The sequence below is a fragment of the Pezoporus occidentalis genome, unplaced genomic scaffold (assembly GCF_034315485.1).
Source record: "Pezoporus occidentalis ecotype Australia unplaced genomic scaffold, CSIRO_AGI_Poc_V1 ctg294, whole genome shotgun sequence".
NCBI classification, from domain to species: domain Eukaryota; kingdom Metazoa; phylum Chordata; class Aves; order Psittaciformes; family Psittacidae; genus Pezoporus; species Pezoporus occidentalis.
The window spans coordinates 539,806-558,518 of NW_026914874.1; the positions used below are offsets into that span (position 1 = coordinate 539,806).

An 18,713-nucleotide genomic window follows, 5' to 3' on the forward strand; every position below is an offset into this window, starting at 1 on the left:
GGACAGTCACAGAATCATGGAATGGTTTAGGCTGGAAGGGACCTTAAAGCTCACCTAGTTCCAACCTCTTGCCATGGGAGGTTAGGATGCCTGTGCTATCACTAATTTATCATCTAATTCAACATGATCCTCTAATGCATTGCTAGCACAATGCCTGCGCTATCACTCACACCTTGGGAGCTTGTCCCATTTGCTGGCATTGCTGATTATATCCACCTCTGCAAACATGCTCTGATTTCCTTTTTCAAGTTTCAATCATAACATCACCGTGTCAGCAATGCTCCTGGATTTTATTGCCACAGCCACCTCATGGAGGCAGTTTTCACCGCTTCAGACAGATTTCCGTGGCATCACATTGGGTTTTTATTTGAAGGCACTCCATAAGCTTCTGAGATGGGAAGATCTTTACAGTGCCACCAACATAACCCAAAATCTCCAATAAACTGAAATATATGCATTAGTGTGCGAGGTTTAAATCTGAAAGAGCCTCCTTGCCACAGCTCCATAGGGATCTTCTTTACTTCCTGCAAGCACAAGAGTAACATACACTGTAATTAAACAGAACCATCATCTTCTGAGCCTGTTGTCTTCTTATTGGGATGTTACAGTGGCTTTAACCCATGTCTTCCTCTCCCACCCATCATCCATAGCTATTGTAGGAAATCAACTCATGCATGTTTCCATTTCCTAAAGCGATATCTGCCTTCAACCCCAAAAGGCCACTAGATAGGGAAACCCTTGGAGGCTAAGGGGTAGAAAAAGCTGGGATTAGCTGTTATTTTCTCTTGGAAAGGAGTTATCTCATCCTAAGCCACATGACTACAGTGTCAGAAGCTGTTAGCGCTTGCATGTTCTGCAATTCCCTATGGGAAGTTATTATTTCTTGGTGCAACATAAGCTCCTGAGCAACATCCAGAATTAGTTGGGAAGAGGAGGCAGAGTACCACCTAACAGCATTTTTGGGAGGAGGTGAAGAGCGTGACTGCAGAGCTGATTACCCTCAGAGCGCAGGGCACCGGGATAGAATTCCCAAGCAAGCCTATTGCTGCTGTTCTTGCTGACAACGATGAATTTTCCTACTAGCCAAATGCAAATGAAATTGCTCTAATGAAAAGCAAATACAGAGGCTGTGCACTGCTAACACTAAGCCTCCGGATAGGTTGTCCTAAAAATAAAATCTCTGCACAGTCATTACAGAATCTCTTGCCTCTTAAAGAGAAAAATCCTCCTAAACTCCCAGGCATTTTAGCATCTTCCTCCAGAATCTGCTGCCCGATGTTTCGATCTCATCCCCACTCATTGCAGCCCCTGGTTTAAAACACTTTGTGTGACTTGCACGCTCAGGGATGTGTGGGCAGAGGGGAGGTGGCAGAGGCGCCAGGCCTCCAGGCTCCTTTTAGTCAAGACTTGCAATTACATCTTGGCTGAATGAAGCTTCTCTCTGTGCCAAGTCTCAGCTGAGGCCAAGGATGGTGAGTGGTGGCTCCTCCAGCCCCGTTCCTCCTGATGACAGGGCACAAGCCTGTGCCAGCCCCCCAGGGAAGGGACATCCCAGGTTTTCCAGGCATTACAGTTCAAAGCAATATTCCCATTATTATCCCTTCAGAAGCACAGGGCAGGAAGCCAGACCCTCACACTCTCCTCCATGCTTTCCCAGTCACAGTTGGAAAGGGTTTTCTCTGTGAACTCCCCTTCTCCCTCAGTTCTGCTGGCATTTATAGCAATGCCCTTTTTCCAAAGCTGTGTGGCAAAACTTACGCTGTATCCCAAGGGATAGGAGCGGTGTGTGCAGAAGGAAATCAAATTCGAGCCTACAGCCTGTAGTCTCAGGCTAATAAATGATTTTGTGACATTTACTGGAATAAGAAAGGAATAGGGGAAAGCAAGAGTATAGAGAATGCTGATTATCAGCTACCGAAGAGGAACAGGCTTGATGGCACTGGAGGCATTCGAATGTTCAGGGCTCAGACACAGTAATTCCCATCACAAGTACAAACTCAAGGTATTTTCCTCACCAAGCAAACAAAGGAATCCTCATTTCCAGCACTTTTTGCTGCAGTGGATGGCACACAAACATTTGTGTTTGCCATCTCTGGTAATCCCAGGTTGTGAGAGGGAAGAAAAGACTAAAAGTGCTGGGAAGGTTCAGCTGGGATCAGTTTTCCACGTTGTGTGCACAGAGCTGCTGACCCAGCCCTTTCTGGCTCTTTTTCAGGAGCATCTGTGGTTCAGAAAAGGAGCCACAAGTTTTGTATGAAAATCACCAAATCTGGGAGTTCAGAACCATACTCTGGCCTGAAAACGTTCATCTCATTTAACACGATCCTCTAACCAACCCCCATTAATGTGCTGAGCACCCTATACCGGTAACACCAACCTTCCCGAGGCACAACGCATGAGGTACGTTTGTGTGGCCTGGGAAGCCCCATTTTCCAAATAAACCCTATTTTTTTCTCATAACAAATTGTAATAATTAATCTTCAGCTTTAGTTACCAGGATCAACCTCATTACATTAGACTTTACAGTACATAGCAGAAATAGCAGAGAGCCTGGGGGCTGCAGAGGTGGGCAGCGGAGCACTAACGCTGTGTTTGCCACAGGACCTAGCCCAGGGAAGCCCGGATAATCCTTGCTTTCCTCCCCATTGGCAACGTTTTACACTCCAGAGTACATCTTCTGTTGAGCAACTTGGTCATTTGGCTTTGCTGAGGCTGGGCATAGAATCATAGCATGGTTTGGGTTGGATGCATGGTACGGGTTGGATGCATGGTACAGGCTGGATGCATGGTACGGGTTGGATGCATGGTACGGGTTGGATGCATGGTACAGGCTGGATGCATGGTACGGGTTGGATGCATGGTACAGGCTGGATGCATGGTACGGGTTGGATGCATGGTACGTGCATGCCAAAGCTTTGCCTGCTCTGGCAGAATCACTGGAAGTCTTCAGGGTTCCCAGCTCTTGTGTCTTCATCTTTCATTACCACAGACACCAGGTTTTCTCCCTGATCTCCACTACCAGCCCCTGCTCCCCCAGGCAGGATCCCACAACCCTGGGCAGCAGCAGAATGTGCGAGTGGCAGAGATGAGTCCGGTCTCCAGCAGCTAAATCTGAGTTTGAGTTAACATGATTTCTTATTAATTCTTTATGGATTTTATGGCCAGATCATAGAATTCTAGAATGGTTTGGGTTGAAGGGACCTTAAAGCTCATCCAGTTCCAGCCCCATGCCATGGGCAGGGACACCTTCCAGTAGAGCAGGTTCCTCCAAGCCCCATCCAACCTGGCCTTGAACACTGCCAGGGATGGGGCAGCCACAACGCTAGGGAAAAGATGAGGTGATTTGTGCATTGCAGGCTCCAGTTTGGCATCTCCCAGCAGCAAGCATCCTCATCCCAGCCCAGGCTGCTTGCTCTTTCCCATGCCACTGGGTGTGAGACCTCCACCATGGCCCAGGCTGATGGGAATATGTTCTCCCCACCTGCGGAGCCCCAGTCTGGAGGCAGCTCCTAAACCAGCACCATATAAAATAGGAGAGACTATTTTCTTCTTATTTATGCCCCAACACCACCTCCAAAATACGGGCCTGCGTTCCATACTGCAAACATCCCAGCACCACCCATGTGCGTCTGGGTTCAATGAGCTCTGCTTTGCTGAGCATTAATGAACATTGATCCCTGGAGGACATTTTGCTGCCACTAGCAGAAGACACCTTGGTCATTAAAGCAGTTGCTTCTTAATGGGGTCTGAGGAAATGTTTAATGGTTAAAATGCACGCCAGCAGTTTCCTACACCAAGATGTGGAAATGAAACTCATGCACTGCCGTTCACGCTGTTACCACTGGATTCGCTTCCAGGGCTTGTCTAATGAGCAGACATCTCTCCCTCCTGCTGGCCCAGGGACCACAGAAGGTATTATCACATTTCATAAGATATCTGTGGGACTGTGCTACATTTTCTCTTCACAAACTTGCTTAATTACACTGCACCCTCTGGCTTGTGCTGGGCTCTGTTAAATGAAGCTGAACACAGCTCTTGACCCAGCAGCCGCTCCTGCAAGCGGCAGCCAAGCAGATGCCCCGCATCCTTTGTGATTGATCTCACCCCTCCTGCTAAGGCCATTGCTCCTGCAGCTTCAGCAAAGCCTTCGGAAGAGTAATTCAAGGTGTAGCATTGCTTTTGAAAGAAGCTAATTGCAGATCTGCTTGGCTAATTCAGGGGAAGTGACTGTGAGCATCCTTAGTCAATGGTAGGGAGGAGCGATAAATGCCCCTAATCACAATACCGGGGTGGAGCACAGCCCTGCACTTAGGAGCAGATAGAAGTGGAAGCATCGGTATTGTAGAGTATAAATTCTGTGGGGAAAAGTTCTTGTACCTTTTTAGACGTATGATCCAGCATGATACTTGTACATCCTCAAGATACTTGTGGGCTTCATGTGCTGCTGGGCTCTAACAGAGAAAATTCACAACCTACAGTCCTGATGTGACTTACTTGTAAATGCTTCTTCAAGCTGTAAAGTTGCCTGTGCTTCTTTCTGGGGGCTCAATAGGACAGCTTTGTTTCACAAAACCTTTCTCTGATGAAGTTGTTTGCTCCCCTATTATGGTGGGGGAAAGAGATGCTCACTGTGCCTGCAGTCCACATTAAATTCTGAATTGCCCAGTTAATACTGGTTTACCTGAATTTGGCATGAGAAACCCATAGAGATGAAGCAGTTGCTGATGTCAAAGTATCTGCTTGTTTTTAAAGAAAGCCTTATTAAACCCTACCTGCCCAGGTGAAGAGCATGACTTGGGTCCCCGTGATGTCTCCTTGGAAGCACAGTGATGCCAACCCCTCTTCTCCCTTTGCTGCTACACAGAAGACTTCCTAAACCAAAATCCCAGTGGAGTTTGACCCCTTGAGTGTGATGTCAGAACTTAAAAGGTTAACATTAAGTTACCTAAACTGTTTGGTGGACTTGTTTGAATTCTAACAAGGGACAGCAATTTATCTCTGTCTCAGATGGTGACCGGAGAAGTGAATAATGTTTTGTTAGGGCAACAGTCCGTGACGTACTGTTTAGAGCTGCCAAAACAAGATGAAACTGGAGGAAAAGCAATTCTAGGAGGGGGAGATCCTGATCACCAACTTACAGACCACCCACCCCACGTATGTCACCTCCTCAAATGGTCAAGGAAGCAAAAACCTTAACAATTGTAGTGAGCACGCATGTTAACCTACAGGTTAGGCGAGGTTTTGCCAATCATATAGGTGAATAACAATGCATATTTATTAGACGATTGAATATGTTAATGTTTGGCATGTGCATAACTGATTTGAGAAGCACTGGTGTGCTAGCTTGGTGGAACTACCCACCCAGCACACATCTCTGCAGGCATGAAAGGAATAAATGCCTTGACCTGTGTGGTTTTTGCCTTGCGTGCTGAGTGAAAGAAGAACCCAGGTTTGGGACTGCAAGTGGTACCACACCGTTGTGTTTCAGACGGTGAATTTGCTGCTCTAAAAGCCAGCCTGAGCCCCCGACAAAGGGCACCGAAGTGTTCTCTTGCTAAAGAAGGAAACAAACCCCTGTGAAATTAGCTCCCATTTCTCATCCGATTACAAGGCAGTCACAGAGATAACTCCAGATTAAATAAACACATCTGCATACAAATTGCTCCAAATAGCTTTGGATGATTCCCATGACCTGAGAGAGAGGTTCAGCTGGAAGCAAAGGAATAGTTCCTACTGAAGTTTACTTCGCTCTGGAGCTGGTGCTCAGGTGGGTTCTTCCCTGGGAATGGCAAGGCTGACGTGGAGGCACCTGCTAGGAATGTTAAGCAGCCTCCTGTACACATGAACTGGAGCAGCAGGAGCATGTAATCGATAGTGAATATTCCACAACATCTCACTGCAGAGATAATTTAAATGCAAGCATTTGAAATGGTGTGCTAGGAACTAGAATATTTACAGGCTTTCAGTTCATTTTCATTCTCTTTTCTGCCCTTGTATCACAGAACATATGACTGTGAAAGCTACAAAGATCTTCTCCTCTGGGACTCAGAGTGCTTGGTTTATAACTGCATTCTCAGGACGTTGCCTACTCCTTCCAAACACTTGCTCCTTGACTAAAGCAGCTATGTATTCCACGTAGCATTCTTCTTGTCATGAGAAGGTGGAGTTAGCTTCGTAAGGACAGACTCGAGCAGATTCCCCTGGTGATATCTTGCATGGGAGCGATTTAAAATGGGGGGAAGTTTCAAAAATCACTGCAAAAGCACATTAATGTGACCGTGGGGACACATGCTCATGCAAATCTGATATGCCCTCCTAGGAACATGAGATTATGAAGCATTTGAATGAGTTAGGAGTCAAGTATTAGCAATGTAGACAATAACTCAGGAATAGGTATTTAGATGCTACAAAAGAATGAAGCTATATCAGACCCCACTGCTAACAAATGTATCTACCTTCACGTAAAGCTGGTTTTGCCTTTGCTCAGTTTAAACCTCAGCTTAGATGTTTGGGAGAAGCAGGGAGGGAGGAAAGCATCATTGCACAGCCACCTATTATGGGCTGAAAACTGTCCTGTGTCTGAGAACAAGCTCCATTTGTGTTCAGCTATGGTTATGGTGATCCTAAATATATCCTCTTCCCATAGAGATTAGTGTCTTAATTATAGGTGGTGTTGCAGCCTTGGTTTACAGCTCGGGAGGTAGAGTTCAGCTGCTGTAAATTCCAGGAACTCCACTGACTTTAGTGCCCACTGAGTGCCAGTGCCTGACTGGATGTGCTGTTTATCTCGTTATCGGTCAACAAGAAGCTTTTGCCATGAAATCCTTGCATACCTGAACACGCATCCTCAGCTGGGAGGAAAAGCCCTGTCGCTGCAGGACCAGAGTTAACTGCTGTGGGGAACAGCTCCCTTGCAGAAAGGAGAACTGCTTCGGAGAGGAGGCAAACAGAAAACAGTGAATGCTGTTGTTGTTGTTCTTGTTAGGGAATTAATCCTTCCTTAGCTGAAGGAATAATTATCAGAGGCAATTCAGCTCCATGCCAGCCACCAGGACCCCAGCCTGGGTTGCCCATCACCCTGCCATGGAATGGGGGGATCATTCCCAGGGCAAAGCTGCTTTGTTTTGTGAACCACGTTCCTCTGCTGCTTCAACACGTGTTTATTTCCCGTTTGTTTAAAGTCTGCCTTTTATTTACTCAGACAGGATGTGAGTTGTGACAGTTTTATAGCATTGATTACCCTGCCTGTCTGGTTCGCCTGGCTGCAGGCAGTAATTGCAATGCCTCTGCCCTTAAAGCTGCCCAGCCTTGTGCCAGACACATTGCTGATGGCTTTGCTTCTCTGTTTGTCTCCTGCAGCTTGTGCTGCCCATGCTGCATCCATCCCTCCCCGTCCTGCTTCCATGCCTGAAGCTTGGGGTATAAACTCATTACCAGGTGTGGTGGGAGCCCACCACCCTTAGAAACTGCCTGTTGCTCTCAAGCATCATCTCAAAACCAGTATCCCCATCTGTTACCCTCATGTGAGGTTTGGAGGGTGGGATCTGGTGAGTTTGGTACTTAGTGCCAAGGGTTTGAGCTCCTGTGCAGGCAGTGCATCCTGCACTGTGCTGGGGGCTTCTCTGTGCCCCAAGTACTGGGTTTGGAGCTGGCACATGCTTGGATCCATCACCAAAACTGTGCTGAGGAGCATCACATCTTAGTGTTCCTGGTGAAAATAACTGCCCTTTTGTGGTCAAAGGGTCTTTAATTACCTGATCACGTATTGCTGGGCTACATTATGTGCATTAACAGGGTCTAATGGTGCATGAGGTACAAAGGATGGGCTGAAGCACAGTCTCCCCCATTAATGCAGGTGTGAGGCTCCAGCCACACTCGACACATCACTATTAATATAAGAAGAAATCCCTATCAGAGTAGATAATGATCTCCTGCTAATCACAGGCACTGTTGGCCTGTGGATTCTTAAGATAATTGTCTCCATAATTAATGGTAGATCAGATACTGGTATTACTCTCCTTGTCCAATCGATTAGAGGAAGGATGTTACCTCCAGGTGATGGGGACCATTCATCCATATTCCACAAAGAGGAGAAATAGGGGAAAACCTGCAAAAGCCTCCTCTGGAGAGAGGGAACGAACCCCTCAAGGGGCTCGAGCAAAGAGCTTGGGCCAGTATTTAGTCTCTTTTCTCCTCCAAGAAATACAACATTGCTGACAGCAATCTCCTTTTTCGACACAGAGAAATTAAACCAAAATGCTAATTGCACTAGCTGGGGTTCAGAATCATTTGTACTGCCGGCAAAGGGGCTCCTGATTGCATTATTAGTTATCTAGCTATTGATTCTAAGATATTAAAAGCGAAGCTGACAGACCCACAAGCTCTGGAGCAGCATTTGTTCTAATGAAAACAGTGCTCAGCCTGTTTCTGCAAGAACGTCCAAGCTAATGCATGAAAATCAGAGCGGTTGTGAATAAACCTGCAATGACGAATGGCCCGGGTTTAAATTAGGAAACACTGAGTCAGTGTAAGCAGGGCTGGGGTTCCACTGCATCAGGAGAAATTAATGCCGTTCCCTTTCATCTGGAGAGAGAAAAAGCTTCAATGAGAAGGAAGGAATTGCTTCAAGTGAAAGCGCAACACCAATTAGTGTCTGTGCATCCTCTGCTTTGTGGCTGGATGGGGAGCAGGTGCCACAGTCGGATTCCCTCTGTGCATGGGCAGCCTTTGAAGGAAGACTTTGTGTGTGTGTCCCTTTGAAATGCAGCAAAACACTTTGCTGAACGCTTTCATTTGCACTTAGTTTGCTGCCTGCGTGTCCGAGGCACTTCTTGTTTTCACGGGATGTAGTGGTTTGATCCAAAATTCCAAGTGTTGTAGGGGAAGGAACTTTGCGTTGGTTTAGACGGTGCGGAACACCTTCCCATAGAGCTATTGCCACCCTTTGTGCTGCTTTCTTCTACCTTACCTACACCAGCCTGGCTAAGGCTGCAGCCTGGGACGGTGAAACTTCTGGGTGGTTTATCACTGTTTAACACAAGCTTTAAGGACCCAAAAGAGGGAAGGAAGCTAAGACTGAATGATGTGAAAGCCATGCTCTGACTCAGGGCAGAGGCCAGATCGATGCCTCTATCCCACTCAGCTGGCTCCTGCAAGTGGCATGGATGGAAGCAGAGGTTGCAGATGCAAAAGGGTTCCAGTGAGGGTGGGATTGGGGGTTAGCAGCAGTTCTCAGCCCTGCTGCTTGTCCTTGGGTATGTGTGGCTGTCAGCACCTCATGCTCAGGCGTACACCCCTATGAATGCTATAATGTGGAGCTCAACTTGGGCTTCATGCACCAGCCACTGACTAAATATGGCATGATAAGAGCTCACAAACCAGGTTTTCTCATGGTTTTACAGCGTTCAGCAGAGCTGCCCAGCTCCACACAGCTCCTCAGAGGAGAAGAACTCAGGCTCTTTTCTACCCAATGCTCTAGACCTGGCCCTTCACAAACCTCGCTCCAAGATAAAGCATTTCCCATTCTGGTTGCACCTCCTGATGTCATCTGTTACCAACCTCTCCCACCTCCCCTCAGCCTGCAGACAGTCGTTTTACATGTGGTGCCTGGCAGCATACGTGGCTACTGTAAATGAACCCAGTGACATTCTGCTGCAGATTAAAGTGACAAATTGAAGTCGCATTCCTAGCTTCATTTCAGGGCAGCACAATTCATCGGTGCCATCTGTCTTTGTCCTCTTTAAATGGCAGCTCTTCGGGAGTGATTGGCAAGTGAAGAGGTTTCCTGCCACCAAGTTTTGAGGTCAATCCATCACATGTCTATTAATGACGAAGAGCTGCAGTGGGAAATTGCATTACTTCAATGAGCTACGCATACAGAGTTGTTTGAGTTTTTGTTTAAAACTGCTGGTTTTTACTGTGGGTCACAACTTTGGGTGTCAGACACGAGAGACTGGCATCTCCTATGAGCAAAATGTGGGATTTCAGCTAACATGGGCTGTTATCGGTATAGGAGCAGTGGACTAAGAGCACAGAGAGATGGAATCCTTTCTCCAGATGAGGAAATAACCTGGCTCTTGAGGCAATTCAAGATCTTATAACCCTTTTTGCAAGAATGGGGGTATATACGGTGAAAGCCACGACATCAGGGTCAATCCCTGCACAAATTCCACCATGTAACATGGAGCTGAGTGGATGCTGCCCAAACTCCCTGGGAAACGGCAATGTAATAACCTTGCTTCGTGTTCTGTGTGGATTTGTAGGGTTGCTATGCACAGTTAACCAGATAATGTTTTTCACCCAGAGAAACCTGCGCTTTTATAGTCGGAGCTATGACTCTTTATACACACAATATTTTCCTATATAAAACTGCTGGCACATAAAATAGGAAATGCAGGATCCAAGCTAGACCGTGTGTGTATATACACACACATGAACTATAACTGGTGTATCAGCCTAACTCTGCAAAGCGTTTGGAGCTTCTATGCATCAAAAGGGGACAGCTTCAACAGGAATATGTTTGCAAGTGCTTCCATGGATGTTGGATGCTTCCTAGAATCGGGAAGGCGACACGTGTGGAATTCCCTCTGCTGAGGCTGTGACAAAAGGGGCTTTCAGGCATTCCCGGCTGGTTCAAATCCAGGTAGCTGGAGGGAAGGAAGCGTGTTTTGGGCTTCTTTTTTGTAAGAAGGCTAAAAAGAAACTGGGTTTAAACTCTTTATGAATTGAATCTAACTGCAATCTGATGGTGAGCAAATGTCTAACAACCTCTGCAGTGTTGGAACAAGCACCAGAAAAGAAAGGAGCCGGTTATTTTGGGAGATGCAGCACTGATTTAGCTAATTGCAACTTCTGGAAATGCTGGATTGTGTGAAATTTCTCCGTGCAGTTTGGAGGACATTTAAAATGCTTGATTTTCTCCAAAATGGGACATTGGTGCTGTTGTCAATTCCCCCAGCTCCAGCAGGAAAGGCATTGTGGTATCCACCTTGGCAATGAGCACGGTGTCATTAACACCCCCACTTCGCCTCAGACACAACGGAAGCATCCAAGAGGAACTGCACATGGAAGGGAGATGACCACCTTGATAGAGCAATGAGGGTTTGTTGGGGTGGTGTTCACAGCTCCCAGCCAGCCTGTGCTTCGGTGAAGGGGTGGCTCCACAGGGAGCATCACAGCCATGCCCCCATCCTCCCTGGGGACCGGGGGCAATCTCTGCCACTACTGGGTAAATACTGGCAGAGCTTCTCCAGCTCCTGCCCTGATGCTTGAGGAGACACGGAGGGGAAAGCTCCTGCTCTGTAGGAGCTGTGGAGTCCTCGCTGTTGTTTCCCACCTCTAAGTACCAGTCCTAACCCACGAGCAAAGGGAAACCTTGCAGCTCAAGGCTGCCCTGATGCAGAGTGCTCAATCTCAGCTGCACAACAGTGTCTGATAAGGGATTCGTACGGGAAACAGCTCTTCCCTCACCTGTAAATTCAGCCCATCCAATAGAAACTCCCAACCTTTCCTTTTGGGGAATAGCTTGAGAGAAAACCCAAGGCTGCAGCCTGCCTGTGCTTGCAGGCTTCTATTTAGTGCAAAAGAACTTCCCACTGCTGTTTCCCAAACTGCTCTGACAGAAACAAAGCAGCGTGTCAGAGTGCTGCCTTCACTCGGCAGCAGCCATGTGGAATTGCAGGTTTGACCTCATTTTATCCTCTTGAGTATTTAGAGATTGCTTTCATGCCCAGGAACCATATGAGAAGAATATAGATTCCTTCCAGAGCACACTGAACTTGGAAACAATGAGTGACCTCTAAAGTTGAATTCGATAGCCACAAGAAGAAAGAATGTCATTCTTTAGGAATGGAAGAAACAGGTCTCATATCAACACCAGAAGAACAGCTGCTCAACTAAAAATAACCAATAAAGTGGAAATAGAAAAGCTTTTTCCAAATTACATCCTTTTGAAGAAATCATTACGCCATTTCTGCGATTCCCTTTTGCTTTCCATGTCTACATCACCATCTAAGAGCAGAGGATACAGAAGTGAAGTGATTTGATAGTGTCGCCTGTTCTTCCTTTGCAAACGCATGCAGGCAGAGGGAAGCTGTGCCAGATCTGTTGTTAGAGTCAGTACCAGGAAAACCAGGCAAATTACCACTTAGACAATGCTATGCCCAAAGGACATTTTATGTCCTTCAAATAGGAGGGGAATAGGAGGGAGAGTAGGAGGGAAAGCCATAATAGCTGCTTGCTTTTCTGCATGATGCTCAGCTCCCAGTGAGGAGGAAGACCTTCCTGCTGGGATTTAAAATAGGGCCACAGAAGAAACTTTGGTCTTGGCCCTTTAGAATAATGGGGGTTATTTTGGGCTCAGCGCTGGTCACCCTGGTCTGAGCAGTGGTGGCAAAATGAGGGACCACCAGCATTCACTACTGAAAACAGCATGGTAATTGCAGGCTTTATATATATATTATTATATATTAATATATAATATAAAATATATAATGTGAATATATTATATATTTATATATTATATTTTTTATATATATACCCATAGACATATATAATTTAAACAGGACTTTCCTGTTTCATCTGTGCTAATTGTGTCCTGGCTGGAAGAGCATCCAGGGAGGGATGCTGAGGATTCAGCATCCTACTCCATGCCATCTTCATCCCACATGATGGGTTTCAATGGGCTTTTCAAGCACTTTACATCAGGCCATAAGTGTGTATCCACCAGTTACCCACCCACAGCAACTGGGGGTTGGAAGCAATTCCGGAGGCTAACAGTGGAAAAACTGAATCTTGCTGAAAGGAGCGTGACAGCACTGGAGTAACAAGTGCACATGTCTTGATAAATAGATGAATACTGCAGGGGCCAGGTTGTCTTTTTGACAGATGCTATGAAAATAGGGTCATAAAACCCACTCTTCCCCATAAGTACATATCCCTTGATTTAAATTAGGAACAGTGCCAGGAGTCATTACAGATTTAAACACAGCATTTTCCTGCTATGTGCTGTTATGTTCCCAGTGAGATTAGGGGAGTGTAAATGGAAATCTAAGCTTGTGACACTGCCATTCTCCAGGATAAGTGTGAGGAGTTTGCACACCTTCACATCAGCATTCAGCAAGCTGCTCTAGTGGAAGGTGTCCTGCCCATGGCAGGGGGCTGGAACTGGATGAGCTTTAAGGTCCTTTCCAACCCAAACCAGTCTGGGATTGTGACCCTGTGTGAGCAACAGTCAGGTCTTGAGCATGACTCAGGTCAGGGGCTGTGGCTCGCTGCAGCTCCGCTGCTTGGGCTGCAGCAGCACAAAGAAGGGATGCTGGAAATGCTGAAGAGCAGCATGGTTTTGTAGCTTTGGTCTTGGGTCTCAGCCCAGAGGCAGAGATGGAAACCTTCGTTCTGCACTAGCTTGTGTTCTGATGCAAACACAAGCCTTTAGGTGCTTGAGCTGCTCTCCACTGAAGGGCAATTTGAAGGCAAGCAGTGGGTTAATTAAGGATGGTGATGTGCTCTGCAGCACCCAGGAGGACTCCTCTTTGTGGGATGCTCATGCCCATGTGGCAGGCAAGAAGCACATTTACTACCAGGGGCCAGGTTCTGCATGCTGACAACCACTTGCTCCTTTGATGGAGAGCATTTAGCCACTGAGACCCCCTCCTGTCCCTGTCCCAGCCATAAGCACTTATGCGGAAATTACCTGTAAAAGGATGTGAAATAAACGTGAAAGAGATGGATGCGGTCCCCGGGCATCCTGCATCTCTCTGGTCCCTGACCCTGTGGCAATCGCTGCTGTGGCAGGGCTGAACCTGGAGCTTCACCCCCATTTAGCACCTGATTGAGGAGCACCCAAGTCCCCTTGGCAGGACCTTTGTTGATGGGGGTGTAGTGGTGGCAGCTCTGCTGTCGGTCAGGGCTGGAGAGGTAGAAGGGATCTCCCCTGGGATGGCAGCAGCCCTGAGCTGCTGCTCTGGCTCCTGCTGAAGCAATGGGCTCCCTAACAAAGGCCTTAAGCGACTGGTGACCGGATGAGGGTCATCTGAGATGGAGCATCTCCAACGTTAAAACATGCTGTTAAAGCCATTCCCAACCCGCACGAGAGCCTTTCTCACCGCCTCCACTTTTGACTTCAGGTTTTGCTCTCCAACGCTTCATTTCTTGGCATTTCTCTTTCCCTTTGGCACTAACGCAAAATAAATGGGAGGAAGCAGAGAGAGCCCAATATCAGAAAGAGAAAACCTGAAAAAAGGTTCTAAAAACCTGAAAGCTGGGGTTGGGTTTTGGCTCTCAAAATAATACAAGCAAGAAAACCCCAGAATAACCCCGCTGGGAAAATCTCTTTAGATGCTTTGGAGGAAGAGTCACTGGTGGCTCCCCAGGCCCGGTGCTGCCTGCAGCAGGTTCCCAGGCCCCAGCACCTCAGCTCTGGTGATGGTGTGTGCTAAAGCATCCCCTGCACAGAGAGGGAACGGGGCTTCAGCTGCCTTACTGTGTCAGAAACTTTAATCAGGTGTCCCTAGACATCCTAATTAATTTGTTCTGAGTGGAAATCAACGTCTCCGGCCTCCCTTTGTCATTTTCAATCTCTGTTCAAGTCCCATCTGCTTCCTTCATGGTCCGTGAGCTAAAACAGAAAGGGGGGGGGAATGGAAAGGAGTGGATTTGCATTTTCCTTACGGAATGCAGTTGCCGGAGCTGGGCTCTGGGGAGCTGGGGAAAGGTTGCCCATGCCTCTGCTGAAATGCAAACAGCTGCGGGAAATGCCCTTTAACTGTAAATGCTGCATGGGAGTCATTAAGAATCTGGAGTTTCATTAGCTATTGCCAGATGTGAGCTCCAGTGCTCTGAGAGAGAGAGAACAGGAGGTCAGCATGGGGCTGTGCCATGAGGGGAGCGTGTCCTGCGCCCTGCTCCTCTCTTTCCTGCAGGCAGGGAGCCCTGGGGGAGATGCGCAGGGGAGCGGGCACCCTTGGACTCCCCGTCTGGCTCGGAGCTGTGTCCCGACTGCTGCCCTGCCTTAGGCAAGGGCATGGAGCAAACAGGGTGCCTGGGAACGCTCTCCTCTTCCTCCTCCTCCTCCTCCTCCTGCCGGGAGGTGCCCTGCATCATGCCAGGAGCAGCCCCAAGCCTCACCCCAGTGGCCAGGGAAGGGCTGGAGCAGGAGGTGTGCGGGTGGCTGTGGAGCTGCCCTCTGTGCTGGGTGATAGAACAGCTCTGTCAGAAGGCTGCAGGGCAGCGCTCGCTGCTTGGAAAACCTCGTTACAGAGAGATGAATTCCCGTTGCCGATCCCTGTTCCAAGCTGAGCGCTTCAATGCACCGGCAGGAGCTGGGCAGTGATTAATTGCCTGGGAGCTTTGATTCAAAGAAAGCAAAACCTCCCCAAAGCTGGTTTTAAAGAGTGGAAATCCTTTCCTAGCGCAAGACAAGCGATGGATCAGCTAAAACTGGATGCGTCAGAGCCAGCCAGGAGGAGGTCTCCGGAGGAACCTGTCCCAGTGCCACCCAGGACACCCCACTGGGTTCTCCCAGCCAGCTCCATGCCCTGCCAGGGTGAGCTGTTCCCTGGCCAGGGACCAGCAGTGATGGGTGATGGTTGGTGAGTGCCAAGGAGCAGCAAACCCCAGGTGCTGCCTCTGCTCAAAGACTCCCCAGGGCAGTGGGGCTGTGGGCAGTGCCCATTCTTGCAGCTGGGAGATGGGGAAAGGCGACCCAGTGCTGCAGGGCACTGGAAAAGCCAATTCCATGCTTTTGCGTCGGAGACTCTGCTAATAACCAGCAAAAACTGAACCTGCTCAGGACCTGGAAGCTCAAGTTCCCCTCTGATGCCATCGCCACAGCATTTCCACACGTTAGAGGAGCTCCTCTGCGATGGGCACTGGCCACCTCTGCTCCCCAGCAGCCCTGGGTGATGAGCTGGGCTCCCAGCCCCACATGGGGCCTGGAGGTGGGAGCAGGGCATGAGGCAGGGTGAGGACAACATCGCAGCTCTGGGGAATGGTCTCTTCCCTCCTCTGCTGAGAATAAAGTCAGTTATTAAATGGCCAAGACACTTGGTTGGGGAAGGAGCAGGTCATTATACCCAGCAGTTGATTTTCATAGCTTTTTTTATATGGTGCATTAGCAGAGTACCAAACCCTATTACCATTTAATAAACCTTATTTCAGACTGAACAGACTTGTTTCAGAGCTGGCTCGTGTTCAAACCAAGGGGACAGCCAGCGCCGGTGCTCCCTCACGGAGCTGGGAAGTGATCTGAAAGCAGACAAAGAACCATAAATAGAGGGAAAAGCTCCTGCAGGGCGGGACTGCCTGGGTCTGGGCTTGCTCAGAGTGATGGGCACCACCTGAGAGCCTTCACTGGTGGCACAGGCAGTGGTGGTGGTTGTGGAGGTTCTCTTCTGTTCTCCGTAACCCTCTGTGTTGCTTTTATTCCTGGCAAAACAAATTTACTCTCCGTGTAGTTATCAAAAGAAAATAGTTTTGACCTCAGCTTCATACTTTTGAGTTTAACGTGTATAATGGCCTTGCCAGCCATTCATTACTGTCAGCGTTTCCAGTGGGGGGCAGTGAGAGCAGCAGAAGGAGGACATGAGAGATGGAGAGGTCGGAGGTGCAACAATAAAAAGCTGTTTATAATTGTATGTTAATAATAGATTAAGGAGCATCCCACTGTCCTCAAGCACCAGCAGCTCACCACAGCTCAGGTGGGAGCACCAAGGAGATAGCTATGCGTAGGTGAGGGCACAGCAGAGCTGCTGGTGGCCGTGTTCCTGCAAGCCCTGGGTCCCTGTTTGCTGTCCCCAAATCCATGGAAGCAGAGCAAGGGCATGGGGGGGGGGGTCATGTCCTGACTGGTGCAAAGTGAGTGTCATCAAGAGCTGCCCCTGTCCCACAGGAGGCTGTGCCCTGGGTACATGATGGCACTGCAGCCCCTGCCTTCAGTCGGAGCGCCGCAAGCTCATCGCCTTGCAGAGGTGCTGTTAAGGCAGGTACGGCCAGGACTAATGAGTTATTGATTGGCAGATAGTAGGAGTAGCTTCATTTCTAATGACTGGATTGCTTATTGAGCACCATCACCGTTGTGGGGTGGGAAGGGTGACTATACACCACTTGTTAGTGCCAATGTCCCCTTGTATAAGTACCACTGATCTGGGCATCGCCAGCGCTCGTGTCTGCAAAAGCTTGTGCTGGAGAGGAGGGTGACGGGACAGAGACCTGGAGCCTGGGAATCCATCAGGGTTTAGGCAGAAAAACCAAATGCTTCAGCTAATCCTGGCAGCGGAGAAGAGGAAAGGAGGAGCTCCCGGTGATGAAATCGCCTGGTCCTGCAGGGCTCAGCATCACTGTGAATCCCGAAGGGCTGAAGTGGGAACCAGCCACTGCTGGACACCAGAGTTCCTGCTCCAGGTTCTGGTGGGCCAGGAGGGTTATGGAAATCAGCCAGGTAAAGGAAACAAGGACTAAATGATGCCTGATAGTACAAAGTGTTTATAGGAAATAGACTTTTTTTCAAGTTATCAGCTACCTTTTTGTCCTTTAACCCTGAGAGACCCCGCAGATGTCGAAGCTGTCGTTAGAATTTGCATTTCAAAGTAATATATGCAAAAAATAATCATACGTTTCAGCCTTCACATTATTCATGAATTAAAACAAATTGACTCTGGGTCCTTGGCATTTATATCAAATTCATTTCAGCTTTCAGCAACCCAGCCCAGGAGGGAAGGGAAGAATGGGGCTTGGAGCAAGCTGCTCTAGTGGAAGGTGTCCCTGTCCATGGCAGGGATTGGAGCTGGATGAGCTTTAAGGTCCCTTCCAACCCAAACCAGGCTGGAGTATCCTGAGCTATATTCTGCTCAGGAGCACCCAGGACACATGCCCTTTCAGACAGTGTCCCTCGTGGGAGGCAGGCCATGGAGAAAGGGAGATGCTCCTCTTCCACCCAAATGTGCCAGCGGTGGCTGCGGATGGAGCAGGCAGGGAGCAGGAGGGGATGAATGGGCACAGGAGGGGGACCCTGGCAAGGCTTTACCAGCCAGGTGCCTTTGCAGATCACACACCTGGGCTGCAGCTCCCAGCACCTCCTGCAGATCCCAGCTGGGCTCCTCTCTCCTGCCGCTGCCCAGTGCCGCTGGTGCCCGGCTGGGTCTCCCATCCCTACCCCAGATCCATGCCAGCTCTCCCAGCCTGAGAGTTGCTTCCACAGCCTGGCAGCTCCCATCCACCGCTGGCACAGCCCGATTTTGGCACATGGCACTGAGCTGTCTTCCTGCCACCGTTGCTGTGCGTAGGATGTGTCGTTTCCTTATCTGCAGCACCCAAGAGAGGCTGATGAGCCCTTTCTAATGGCAGTTGAATTCAGAAGAGGATATTCCCTGTTTGTCTGTGGATAAGCCTTGAAGCGTGGAGGCGAATGGCAAGCGGTGATTCACTCAGGGCTGTCAGTTCAGCTCTTCCTACAGGGCTGCGTGCTGCTGTATCACAGGCTCCTGTGCTGGGCACAGCCAGTCCTGTACCTGCCTCCTCCAATAGCTCAGACCTGCACAGAGGGCTCCTTCAGTGCCTACTGCAGCCTCCTCCTCTTCTCTAAACCTGGTCCTTGAAGCTGCTGCCAGCCTGAGCATCCCAAAGTGGTCCTGCCTGCCTGAGCAAGCAGGGCTTAGCAAGGACTGCTGGTTGTGGAATGGACGGCAGCCTTGATACCAGGCAGATGAGAAATGCAG

General features: G+C 48.7%; 1 long non-coding RNA gene across 1 annotated transcript; it reads right to left on the minus strand.

Moving 5' to 3' along the window:
- Nucleotides 1–1,826: 1,826 nt before the first annotated feature.
- On the minus strand, nt 1,827–4,873 carry LOC134167704 (uncharacterized). Its single transcript, XR_009966262.1, has 3 exons — nt 4,773–4,873; nt 4,495–4,600; nt 1,827–2,221 (listed from the first exon to the last, which is right to left on the minus strand). It is a non-coding gene; the product is annotated as an uncharacterized LOC134167704 (long non-coding RNA).
- Between the last annotated feature and the right edge of the window lie 13,840 nt (nt 4,874–18,713).